The sequence below is a fragment of the Callorhinus ursinus genome, unplaced genomic scaffold (genome assembly GCF_003265705.2).
Source record: "Callorhinus ursinus isolate GAN/ISIS: 27379988/994484 unplaced genomic scaffold, GSC_fseal_2.0 scaffold6, whole genome shotgun sequence".
Classification (NCBI taxonomy): domain Eukaryota; kingdom Metazoa; phylum Chordata; class Mammalia; order Carnivora; family Otariidae; genus Callorhinus; species Callorhinus ursinus.
The window spans coordinates 70,558,930-70,567,765 of record NW_027397068.1 but is presented as its reverse complement, the minus strand read 5'-3'; the positions used below and the strand labels follow the sequence as shown (position 1 = coordinate 70,567,765).

General features: G+C 54.5%; 1 long non-coding RNA gene across 2 annotated transcripts in view; it reads right to left on the bottom strand.

Annotated features, from left to right (window-relative positions):
- Positions 1 to 8,404, bottom strand: part of LOC141372930 (uncharacterized) — a 21,833-nt gene extending 13,429 nt beyond the window's left edge. Inside the window, exon 1 of one of the 2 annotated variants that reach the window (XR_012378458.1) lies at positions 7,989 to 8,404. This is a non-coding gene — a long non-coding RNA (uncharacterized lncRNA). Of the gene's footprint in view, positions 1 to 7,543; positions 7,689 to 7,988 lie in introns of those variants that run through there. The other variant, XR_012378459.1, reaches the window with a different exon arrangement.
- Between the last annotated feature and the right edge of the window lie 432 nt (positions 8,405 to 8,836).

Below are 8,836 nucleotides of genomic sequence, written 5' to 3'. Positions count from 1 at the left end.
GTGGGGGTGGTGATGAAGGTGGAAGTGGTGTTGGTGCGGTCAGTGTCATTGGTGTGGGTGATGACAGAACCAGTGCTGCTTACATAGCATCCCTCAGATCATACTACCCGCCTCCCCACTCCTTACCCAACAGGTCTGCCCTGCGTGTATCATGGCATGTGCCACGGTGGGTGCCGCCGTGCACACGCACTTGGACTTACATGGGCCTGTGTCTGCCACTTTGGCTTAAGGGCCTCTGAAGTTTACAAAACGCCTAAAGCTTTTAAAATAAAAACAGGGGTTAAACCACTGGATCTTCCAAATTAGAAAGAATAAATGAACCACCCAGCTGTAGTTAGAGGCAATTAATGTGATTCTGGGCGGGCTTCGCGGCAAGATAATGGAAAAGCTGATTATAAACGAGCCAGGAGTAACGAGGGAGGTCAGAGCGGTCCCTTAGCTCTGAAGGAGGAGCCGGGGCTCGGCTGCACCCCGCGCCGGCGGCTTCGAGGTGCGGGTCCCCTTCCGCGCTGGCTTCCAAACCCGGCTGACCACTTGGGCCGAGGCCGCCGGGCGGGGCTGAGCCGCCCGTTCACCCAGGCTGGGGAGGCAGCGGAGGCCGGGAGCCTGGCCTCCTTTGTGCAGCCCCTGCAGCTTCAGGAAGAAAAGACAGCTGAAAATAAACCCAGGGAAGGGCAAGGAAAATGAGGGCAGAAAGGGGGAGCAAGAGTAAGGTTCCCCATGAGAACAGACTAAAAACAGGACTTCTGACCTGGAAAGACACCGGCAGGAGCCGGGAGCCGGGAGAATATGCGTGAGTCAGGTAGCTGAGCGAGGCCTCTTTGCTCCTGCGGGAGGGTCTCGAAGCCACCCTGCATGACCACTGACCGCTGTGCTCCCCAGGCCGACCCCCACGGCTTGCATATTTGCGTTCCAGTTATATCTTCATCTTGAGCTGTTTTTTTTTTATCACTCTCCTGGATCTTTTAAATACATATAAATTTCATGTTTTGTTTTCTTATATCCTGCAAATTCTTTTCTTTTCCTTTTTTTATTTGTAAAGCAGACTCCGTGCCCCATGTGCAGCTCAACACAGGGCTTGAACTCACGACTCTGAGATCATGACCTGAGCTGAGACCAAGAGTCGGACGCTTAACCGACAGCGCCAGCCAGGCGCCCCAACAAATTATTTTCTAAAAACAAGTCAGAGCATGAATGAACAGACAAACAAACAAGTCTGAAGTACTTTACACTCGGAGCTTCTACCGTGAGCTGACCCAGTTCACCAGGCAAGCTGTGGTTCGGGATGAGCTAGAACAATTTTCCAACCACAGCTTTTCTGTCTTCAGGAACTGCAATTTGGGCAACGCCCTCTCTCTGGAGACCTGGCCCCTGGCCAAAGGGGCCTTGCACTTTGTATGTCAAGCCTCTGGGCCTCCTGGTTGGAAAGACCTGCTTTCTGGCCCTATTCACCCCTGGAAGGAGCTGTGTCCTTAGAGACGGGAGGAGTTCACCCTCTTCCTCCGACAGTTTGGCCGTAAGGAGCCCTCCCCTGCTTTCAAACCCCCCCCCCCCCCCCCCCCCACCCACCCCCCGCCGATGCAGGAGGAACACTGTGGGATCCTTAGGGGATAGCCCTACCCTTCGGAGAACAACTGCTTCCCCTTCAAACCCAGTGTTGTCATACTGGACCTTGTGAATAATTCATGTGACCCACTGTGGCCTTTATATGGCAGTACATGTGGCTAGGTTGGGAGTGAGACTTTGAGAATTCCCATCCACAGCTTGTAAAGCAACAGCACCAGGCAATGGCTAAGGGCCTGGCTTCGAATCCCAGCTCCTCTGCATACCTGCTGGGAGAGACTTACTTAGCCTCTCTGCACATCAGTGTCTTCACCTGTCAAGTGGGGGTAGTAATAAACCTCCCTTGCCGAGTTACTGGGAGTATTTAGAGATAAGGGATTTAAAGTGCTTGGTTCAGTGCCGGGCACGATGCAAATTAGGACAATGATCATTTTTATTATTATTTCCCTTGGGTGGCATGCACTGGCCTGCTAGCCTGTTGGAGAAATTGCACCACTAGTACTTTGATTGGGGTTCAAAGCAGGGGCCATCAGAAGCTGCAAAAGCCCAGTAACTGGGACATTTGCCCTGTATGACCCCAGCCCCAGACCTCACTGGGTGGCAGAGGCTGTCCACATGCCCAGTGCTGTCACCCAGTCCCGCCACAGTCTTTCCCTACGGGACACCATGTTATTACCATCAAAAAGACTGATGCCAAATGGGTCTTGGACAGAGGAACCAAGACCTTGGCCTAGGTGAAGTCTATGTTTTGAAGTTTCTGTTTATTTTGGTGCCCAAGCTCCCTGTAGCGTCCATCTGTCTCATCTGTAGCTACTTTATTGTCTGAATCACTTTTCTATATTTGAGGAAATCGTCATGCTGAGAGTCTTGATTCGATTCCCAGCTTCCCTTGCAGCTAGGAAGACCTGCTTTCTGGCCCTTCCATCAGACATGATCACACAAGACCTCAATTCAGGGGCGCCTGGGTGGCTCAGTCGTTAAGCGTCTGCCTTCGGCTCAGGTCATGATCCCAGTGTCCTGGGATTGAGCCCCGCATCGGGATCCCCGCTCCGCGGGAAGCCTGCTTCTTCTTCTCCGACTCCCCCTGCTTGTGTTCCCTCTCTCACTGTGTCTTTCTCTGTCAAATAAATAAATACAATCTTTAAAAAAAAAAAAAAAAGACCTCAATTCAGAGGTAAGCCATGTGGGGGCTCCTGTTTTGCTGGCCCTGGTGAGGCAAACGCACCCAGTTCCAGGTGAAGACGGTGGCTGGGGCTGCAGAGCCCATCCCGGGCCACCAGGTCCAGTTCCCAGGGCAGAAGTGGCAGCTGGTGGCAGCTGAGATGGCAGTGGGGCTGAGCTCCGGACATCTGGTGCGTAGAGTGATTTTAGGTGCTGATGCTGGAAGGTCAGCCTTGCTCTGTTTCACCAGCCCTCTCGAGGCTTCTGTGGACCAGCCAATAACTAATCATGTCCTTTCAGCTTAAACTAGCCCGGGTATATTCTGTTGTTCTCAACCAAGCCAAATGAGCGATAAGCCACCATTTACTGAGCATTCGTCGCGTGCCAGGACCTCCCACTGGGCACTTGACGGCGCCTTTCCACCCAGTCTCAAAACCCCCTGGGGACACAAGCCACTGAGTTCCAGGAGTCAAGCTGCCTCATGTGTCAGCCTTGGGCCAAGCCATTTGGGGCCAGTGATAGGTCTCTTTAAGGGAGAGAGTAATTTTTAGTCTTCAAACCTAAAATGCACTCCAGATCTTCTCTAGAAGGGACTGAAACCTTGAGATGGGCACCGGAGCTACCCAGTCTCCCAAAGGTGCTCCTTGGGCTACGTGGAACAAGCTGGACATCCCTGGGTCATCTGCACCCCAGCCTCTTTCTCAGCCTGAAGCTGGTGGGCCCAAGGATGGAGGCGGCTGGAGCCCAGGGCTTCTCGAGAGGGGTGCGTACCTCCCCGGGGCCCACTGGCCACTGCCCTGGCAGCCCCGTCGGACCTCTGAATCTGGGGCTCAGTCTACCACCCAGGTGCGGGCAGAGACCTCACAGCTGCTCAGAAGAGACACACACTGCCTTAGGCTCTGTGTGCATGCTGTGCATATGTATGCGTCTCTGTGTGTGTGTGCGTGTGTCTTTGTGCATGCATGTGTGTGCATGTATGGGAGGTGTGTGTCCATATGTGTGTGTCTCCGTGCACGTTTATGCACGTGTGTGTGCACACGTGTGTAAGGTACTCTTCCTCCGGGCATTGTTCTTTACTTCAGTTCCTAATTTTATTAAATCATCAGAGGTCTTCACCTAATACTCAGGATATTCAAGGGGGCCATACCACCAAAGGGACAGTTGTACTCATCCTGTCCTTCAGATGACCCCTGTCCCAAGTCATCATGGAACAGCTAGTGCTTTCTGTGAACAACACTTTTTAACTCCCTACTTCCTTCCTTCAAGCCACAAACAGAACCTAGGTTCTGGAATCAGAGAGTTTTATGCTCTTCCCTTCTGATGAGCATACATAATGAGCACAGTGACACATGTGTATCGAGCGCTCACTCGGTGCCAGGCACTACCTGTGGGGACCCTGATGTAAATGGGAAAAGCCGGGCATCGAGTGTAATGGAGGGGCCCTGAGACCTCAGCCTCAGAAGATGGCTGGACGGGAGGCTGGGTGCTGGGTGGAAAGCACACAGGCGGGCAGCCAGGGAGCGTGGGTGGGGGTCCTCTCTGAGGCCGGCTCTCTGAGAAGGCAGTGACCACACGGAGTGCTGGGGAAACCGCAAAAGCTCAGGAGGATGACACTTGGGTGTTCCAGCGACAAACGAGCTGAGTGTGGCAGGTGGCAGGGACCGGCCATAATTCATGTAGGCCCTTGCTCAGAAATTATTCAGAACTTCCAGACGGTGACAGCAGAGTAAGAAGCAAGCCTGGGGCCCTGCGTGCTCGAGATGGGGCGCTGTGAAGCCGGCCCTGAGTGAGGATGGCATTGAGAGGGGGGCAGGGTCAGACCTTGACGTTTTCGATTTTCTTCCACCTGCAATGGAAGCCATGGGAAGGGCCCAAGCTGCAGCAAGATGTAACGTGGTGCCCATGCTCGAACCATGGCCTAGCTGCTGGGAGGAGCCTAGGCTGAGGGGGTGAGGGCAGGTGCAGGGGGACCAGGGGTGCGGCTTGGCCTGGGACCAGATAAGCAGAGATGGCGGGAGGACGGTGGGTTGTAGAGAGAGCTGATGGATTGGCTGCAGGCGGTGAGGGGACGGAAGCCCTAGAACCCCTGCTTGACTGGCAGTTCGCCCCGGCCAACCCCGTGGGACACAGCCAGTGCCTCTCCCGGGGAGTCAGAGCCCCTCTTGCGGACACCCTCCCCCTCTCCTCACAGAGGTCTCATCCCAGCTCACGCTCAGGACAGTGCTTGCCAGGGACTCATCACAGTCAGAGGCCACGCTGCCAGATGCTAAATCTCCCCCAGAAGAAATCCGAAGACAAAATGTGCAGTAGCTACTGTCCAAAACCAATATGTACAGAACAGCACAGAGCCGGTTAGAGCAGTGATGCTGCAGAGGTAAACATGGAGCCCGATGTGTTGACTTTGGCAAGCTCACGCGTGTCTTGTCATGGAAAGAGAGTTTATCGAAATTGAAAACTGGGACGAGACAGCTCAGCAAGCCTACCCTCTTTGTCATCCAAAGTGGTGTTAGGAAGCACAAGAGTTACCATTTCCTGAGTGCCTGGCACGCGCGTGAGAGGATCAAATGCCCCAGAGACCTTCCACACATTTTCTTAGTCTTTCCCACAGCCCCCTATTTTCCAGATGCTGAAAATGAGGCACAGAGGAGCTGAGTGACAGGTTCAAGATCACCCAGACACTTAAATGAAGCCCAAATTTAAAAACCCAGGTGGCGGATCCTGTGAGCATTATAATGGGTCTTAGCTGGTCACCAGAATCCTGTCGCCCTTTGCCAGTGGTTGGTGTGGGAGTGAGCATGGGACCCGTTCTGGCCAATGAGATGGGAGAGAAATCAGGGGCCTCTGGGAAAGAGCTTCTCCCTGATAGAAAGGGGTGAACAATTTGAGAACAAATGCCCTTGGACTCTTCCACCTCTCCTTCCTGCCGGTGGGCATGTTGTGGGAAGGTCAGATGTGTGGCCTGGGACAGCCTTTAAAGATCCATGAGGTGGCAGGTATAGAGCCAACCAGCTGAAGATGCAAAGTGAAAGTCTGGAATGTGTGACCGCCGGCCTGTCAAACCAACCTCAGGACCTCCCACCTCCAGACTTGCTGTTGAGTAAGCAGTAAATGTCTTTATGGTTGAAGTCACTGTTACTCAGGTATTTATCAGTTATTTTCAGTTGAACACCTCCTAACATAAATCCTGAGCTGGTCTAACTTCAAAGCCCCATGATCTTTTTTCCTATTGTACTCTGATGCTGTCATCTGCTGTCCACTGTCAACCTAGTGCCCAACAATTACGGAAACAATCAGATTTAGAAACTGGAAAGTAAACTTCCAGTTTAAAGAAGGAGAGGTGGTCAGTTCAGCAAGATCAGAAATCTGGCTTCTGGCCTTCATTATTCTTGGCACGAATCCTAGCATCACAGAGCTTCAGAGCTGGAACACACCAAAACAATCATCTGGTCCACCCCCATATTACAGATGGTGACACTGAGCGAGCCTCTGAGAGGCTAAGACTTGCTCTGAGGCCCGCAGGTAGCATCAGCCCCCAGACTGGAACTCTGCTCTCCTAGCTGGCTCTCAGCCGAGTGATCTTTTCCCTTGCTCTCCACACAAACTCTTTGTCGACTTGGTCCCAAACTCTGATTGGCCTCTCGTCTCCAATCAAAAAGAAATTCTCAATTTAATCACATTCTGGTGACAGGATGAACTTTGGTGTCATTAACCGAGGTTTCTTTCATGCATATTTCCTTGTTGTGTCCAGTTACCACACTCTTCCCATGAATTCAGGAGCACACCCTGCCCAGAAAATAAGAAGAACCCAGAGGCAAGAGTGTCAAGTTCTTGGTTTTTCAGATTAAAATTGGTTCTTGAATCTCATCACAGAGACAGCTGTCTTGAAAGCAAGTGCTGGGCGTTTGGAGGTTGAGAGACGAAGCTCTGACGGTATCCAGTCGCAAGCGTGTGCCACAGACCATAAACTGAGAAGAGCTGAGGGGTCAGGCCACCACACCCCTTAATGAAGACTTCCCAGGCTGGACAGAATGGGAGCTTAGGTGTGGAGAAGCCCTTAGAAGGTGACTGATACCCAGGGGAAAGCGGCAGGGAGGACAATGGGGTCACTAGAGCAGACCTGCTGACTCCGGCATTTCCGGGCACTGGCGCCTGGCTACAGGTGTCTGTGGTGGGTGGTTACACAGTGGCACACACTGAGGCTGTCCCACCCGGTTTATAGATGAAGCAAACCATCCCGGGTTTCCCTGCCAGCTGGGATCCCAGAGCCTCCAGGTCTGAGAGCCACCATTTCCTGGGCCCATCTCCGATGCCCAACCTCTCCATCCCCAACCTCTGCCCCCTACCCGGGAATAAACGCCCGCTGGGGACGGAGAGCCACGGCTCTGGGATGACGGTATTGGGGCCCACGGTCTCTACAGTCCTTTTGCTTTCACATCCTGAAAACTCTCCCCCAATTGCACCTACAGCTCCGGGGACTTGGCCTTGAAACAGGGGGTCGACAGCCGCACGTGCAGCAGCTCCACTCACCCTCAGGCCCCAAGAAGATGGCGTCCAGGAGACCCAGCCCTCCCGCGGGGCCCTGCTTTCCAATGCGGACGGCGAGAAGCGGTGCGTGGAAGGCGCACGGAATTCCCCATCCATGGCTGCCCGGTGCGAACGCGGAACGCCACTGCGGTCCAGCCGGTCGTGGGGAGCTGAGGGTCCCAAGGCCACCCCTCCACCTGTCCGCGGGGCTGGCGGAACCCCGACTCTCCTGCCCGGCGGCGACCAGCGGGGCCCACAGCCTGCACACCCCACCCAGCGCTACAGCCACTCCCACCTGCGCTCCGTGCTGGGCTCCGCGTGATGCCAGTTACTGGGAGGCATCGGCGGGTTTTGGATCCGTCTAGATGACTTGTGTTGGGGCCCGCGGCCCTTGCGCGCCCGGAGCCCCAGCTGGCCGCTCACACAGGACGGCAAGCCCCGCCGTGCGCCCCCACAACTTCTCCCTGGTCCCAGTACATTCCTCTGCCTCACGCTGCGCCGGGGGCGCCCAGGCGACGCCGCCAGGGTCCTTCCTGACACACCCCCAGCGCGGCTCTGCCTCCTGATTGGCCCAAGCCCAAGAGCCCAAGAGCAAGCTCATCTCCCTGGCAGTGATCGGTTAGAGGTGGGCCTGGGGTCCAGCTTGGGCGGGTTTCCTGGCTCCCCGCCCCTCCTCGCGAGACTGTGTGTGGGTGCACAGCCCAGAGCCCCCAGAGGCCGAAGCTGGTGCCCCCTCCTACCTGCAAACGCCTGGTGTGAAGTAACACATTGCACCATCGACTTCACCAGTTTTTGGCGGGATTTTCTCTTGCCTCTGCTGGAAGAATCCTCGCTGCTCCCTGAGTCTATAAATGCTGAAAACACCTCCTAGGTCTCTCTGGAGTCAACTTCTGCTTTGGTTTTGCCCCTTCTCACATGGGGCATTTTCCTGTCTCCTTTCTTTGCATGCTCTTTGCTTGACCTTCTCTAGCGACCAGCTCTGTAGTGAGAATCTCCTCTCTTTACTCTTGCACCCAAGTCCCCCTGCCAACTGAGAAGCAGTGAAGAGGCTGCCGTTTCCTGCCCCCTGTCTGTGGGTCAGGGACCTGGAGGTGCTAATTCTTTTCCTCATCTCTGGGCCATTATTACCCTGATTTTACATACATGGACACGGAAGCCCAGAGAGGTTAACTGGCTTGTCTGAGGTCACAAAGCCGGCAGTTGACAGGAACAGAAACTGAGTCCTTATTAGACCGTCTCATGGCACCTGGGCTGCTCCACACCCTTCCACTGTCCACCCCCTCTCCCCTCTCCCTTCCATCCTCGCCCCCACTCTTCACCACACCCTCACCCTGACCTGGCTTCACTGTACAGGAGCTGGGGCATGAGAGGCCTCCACTGCATGGAAGAGGAAGGAAGGGGAGTCAGGTAGCATTGCCACACTCACTGTATCGCAAACTGCCAAGGTCCTCAGTGACACATGACGATGAGCTAGACATCCCTGCTCCACGGGCTTCATGCTTGCCCACATGACTCGCTTAGGCAAGCAGGCATCTGGGGAGAGTCACACATGAAGGTTCTGAGGAGAACTTGTCTGTCCCATTTGATT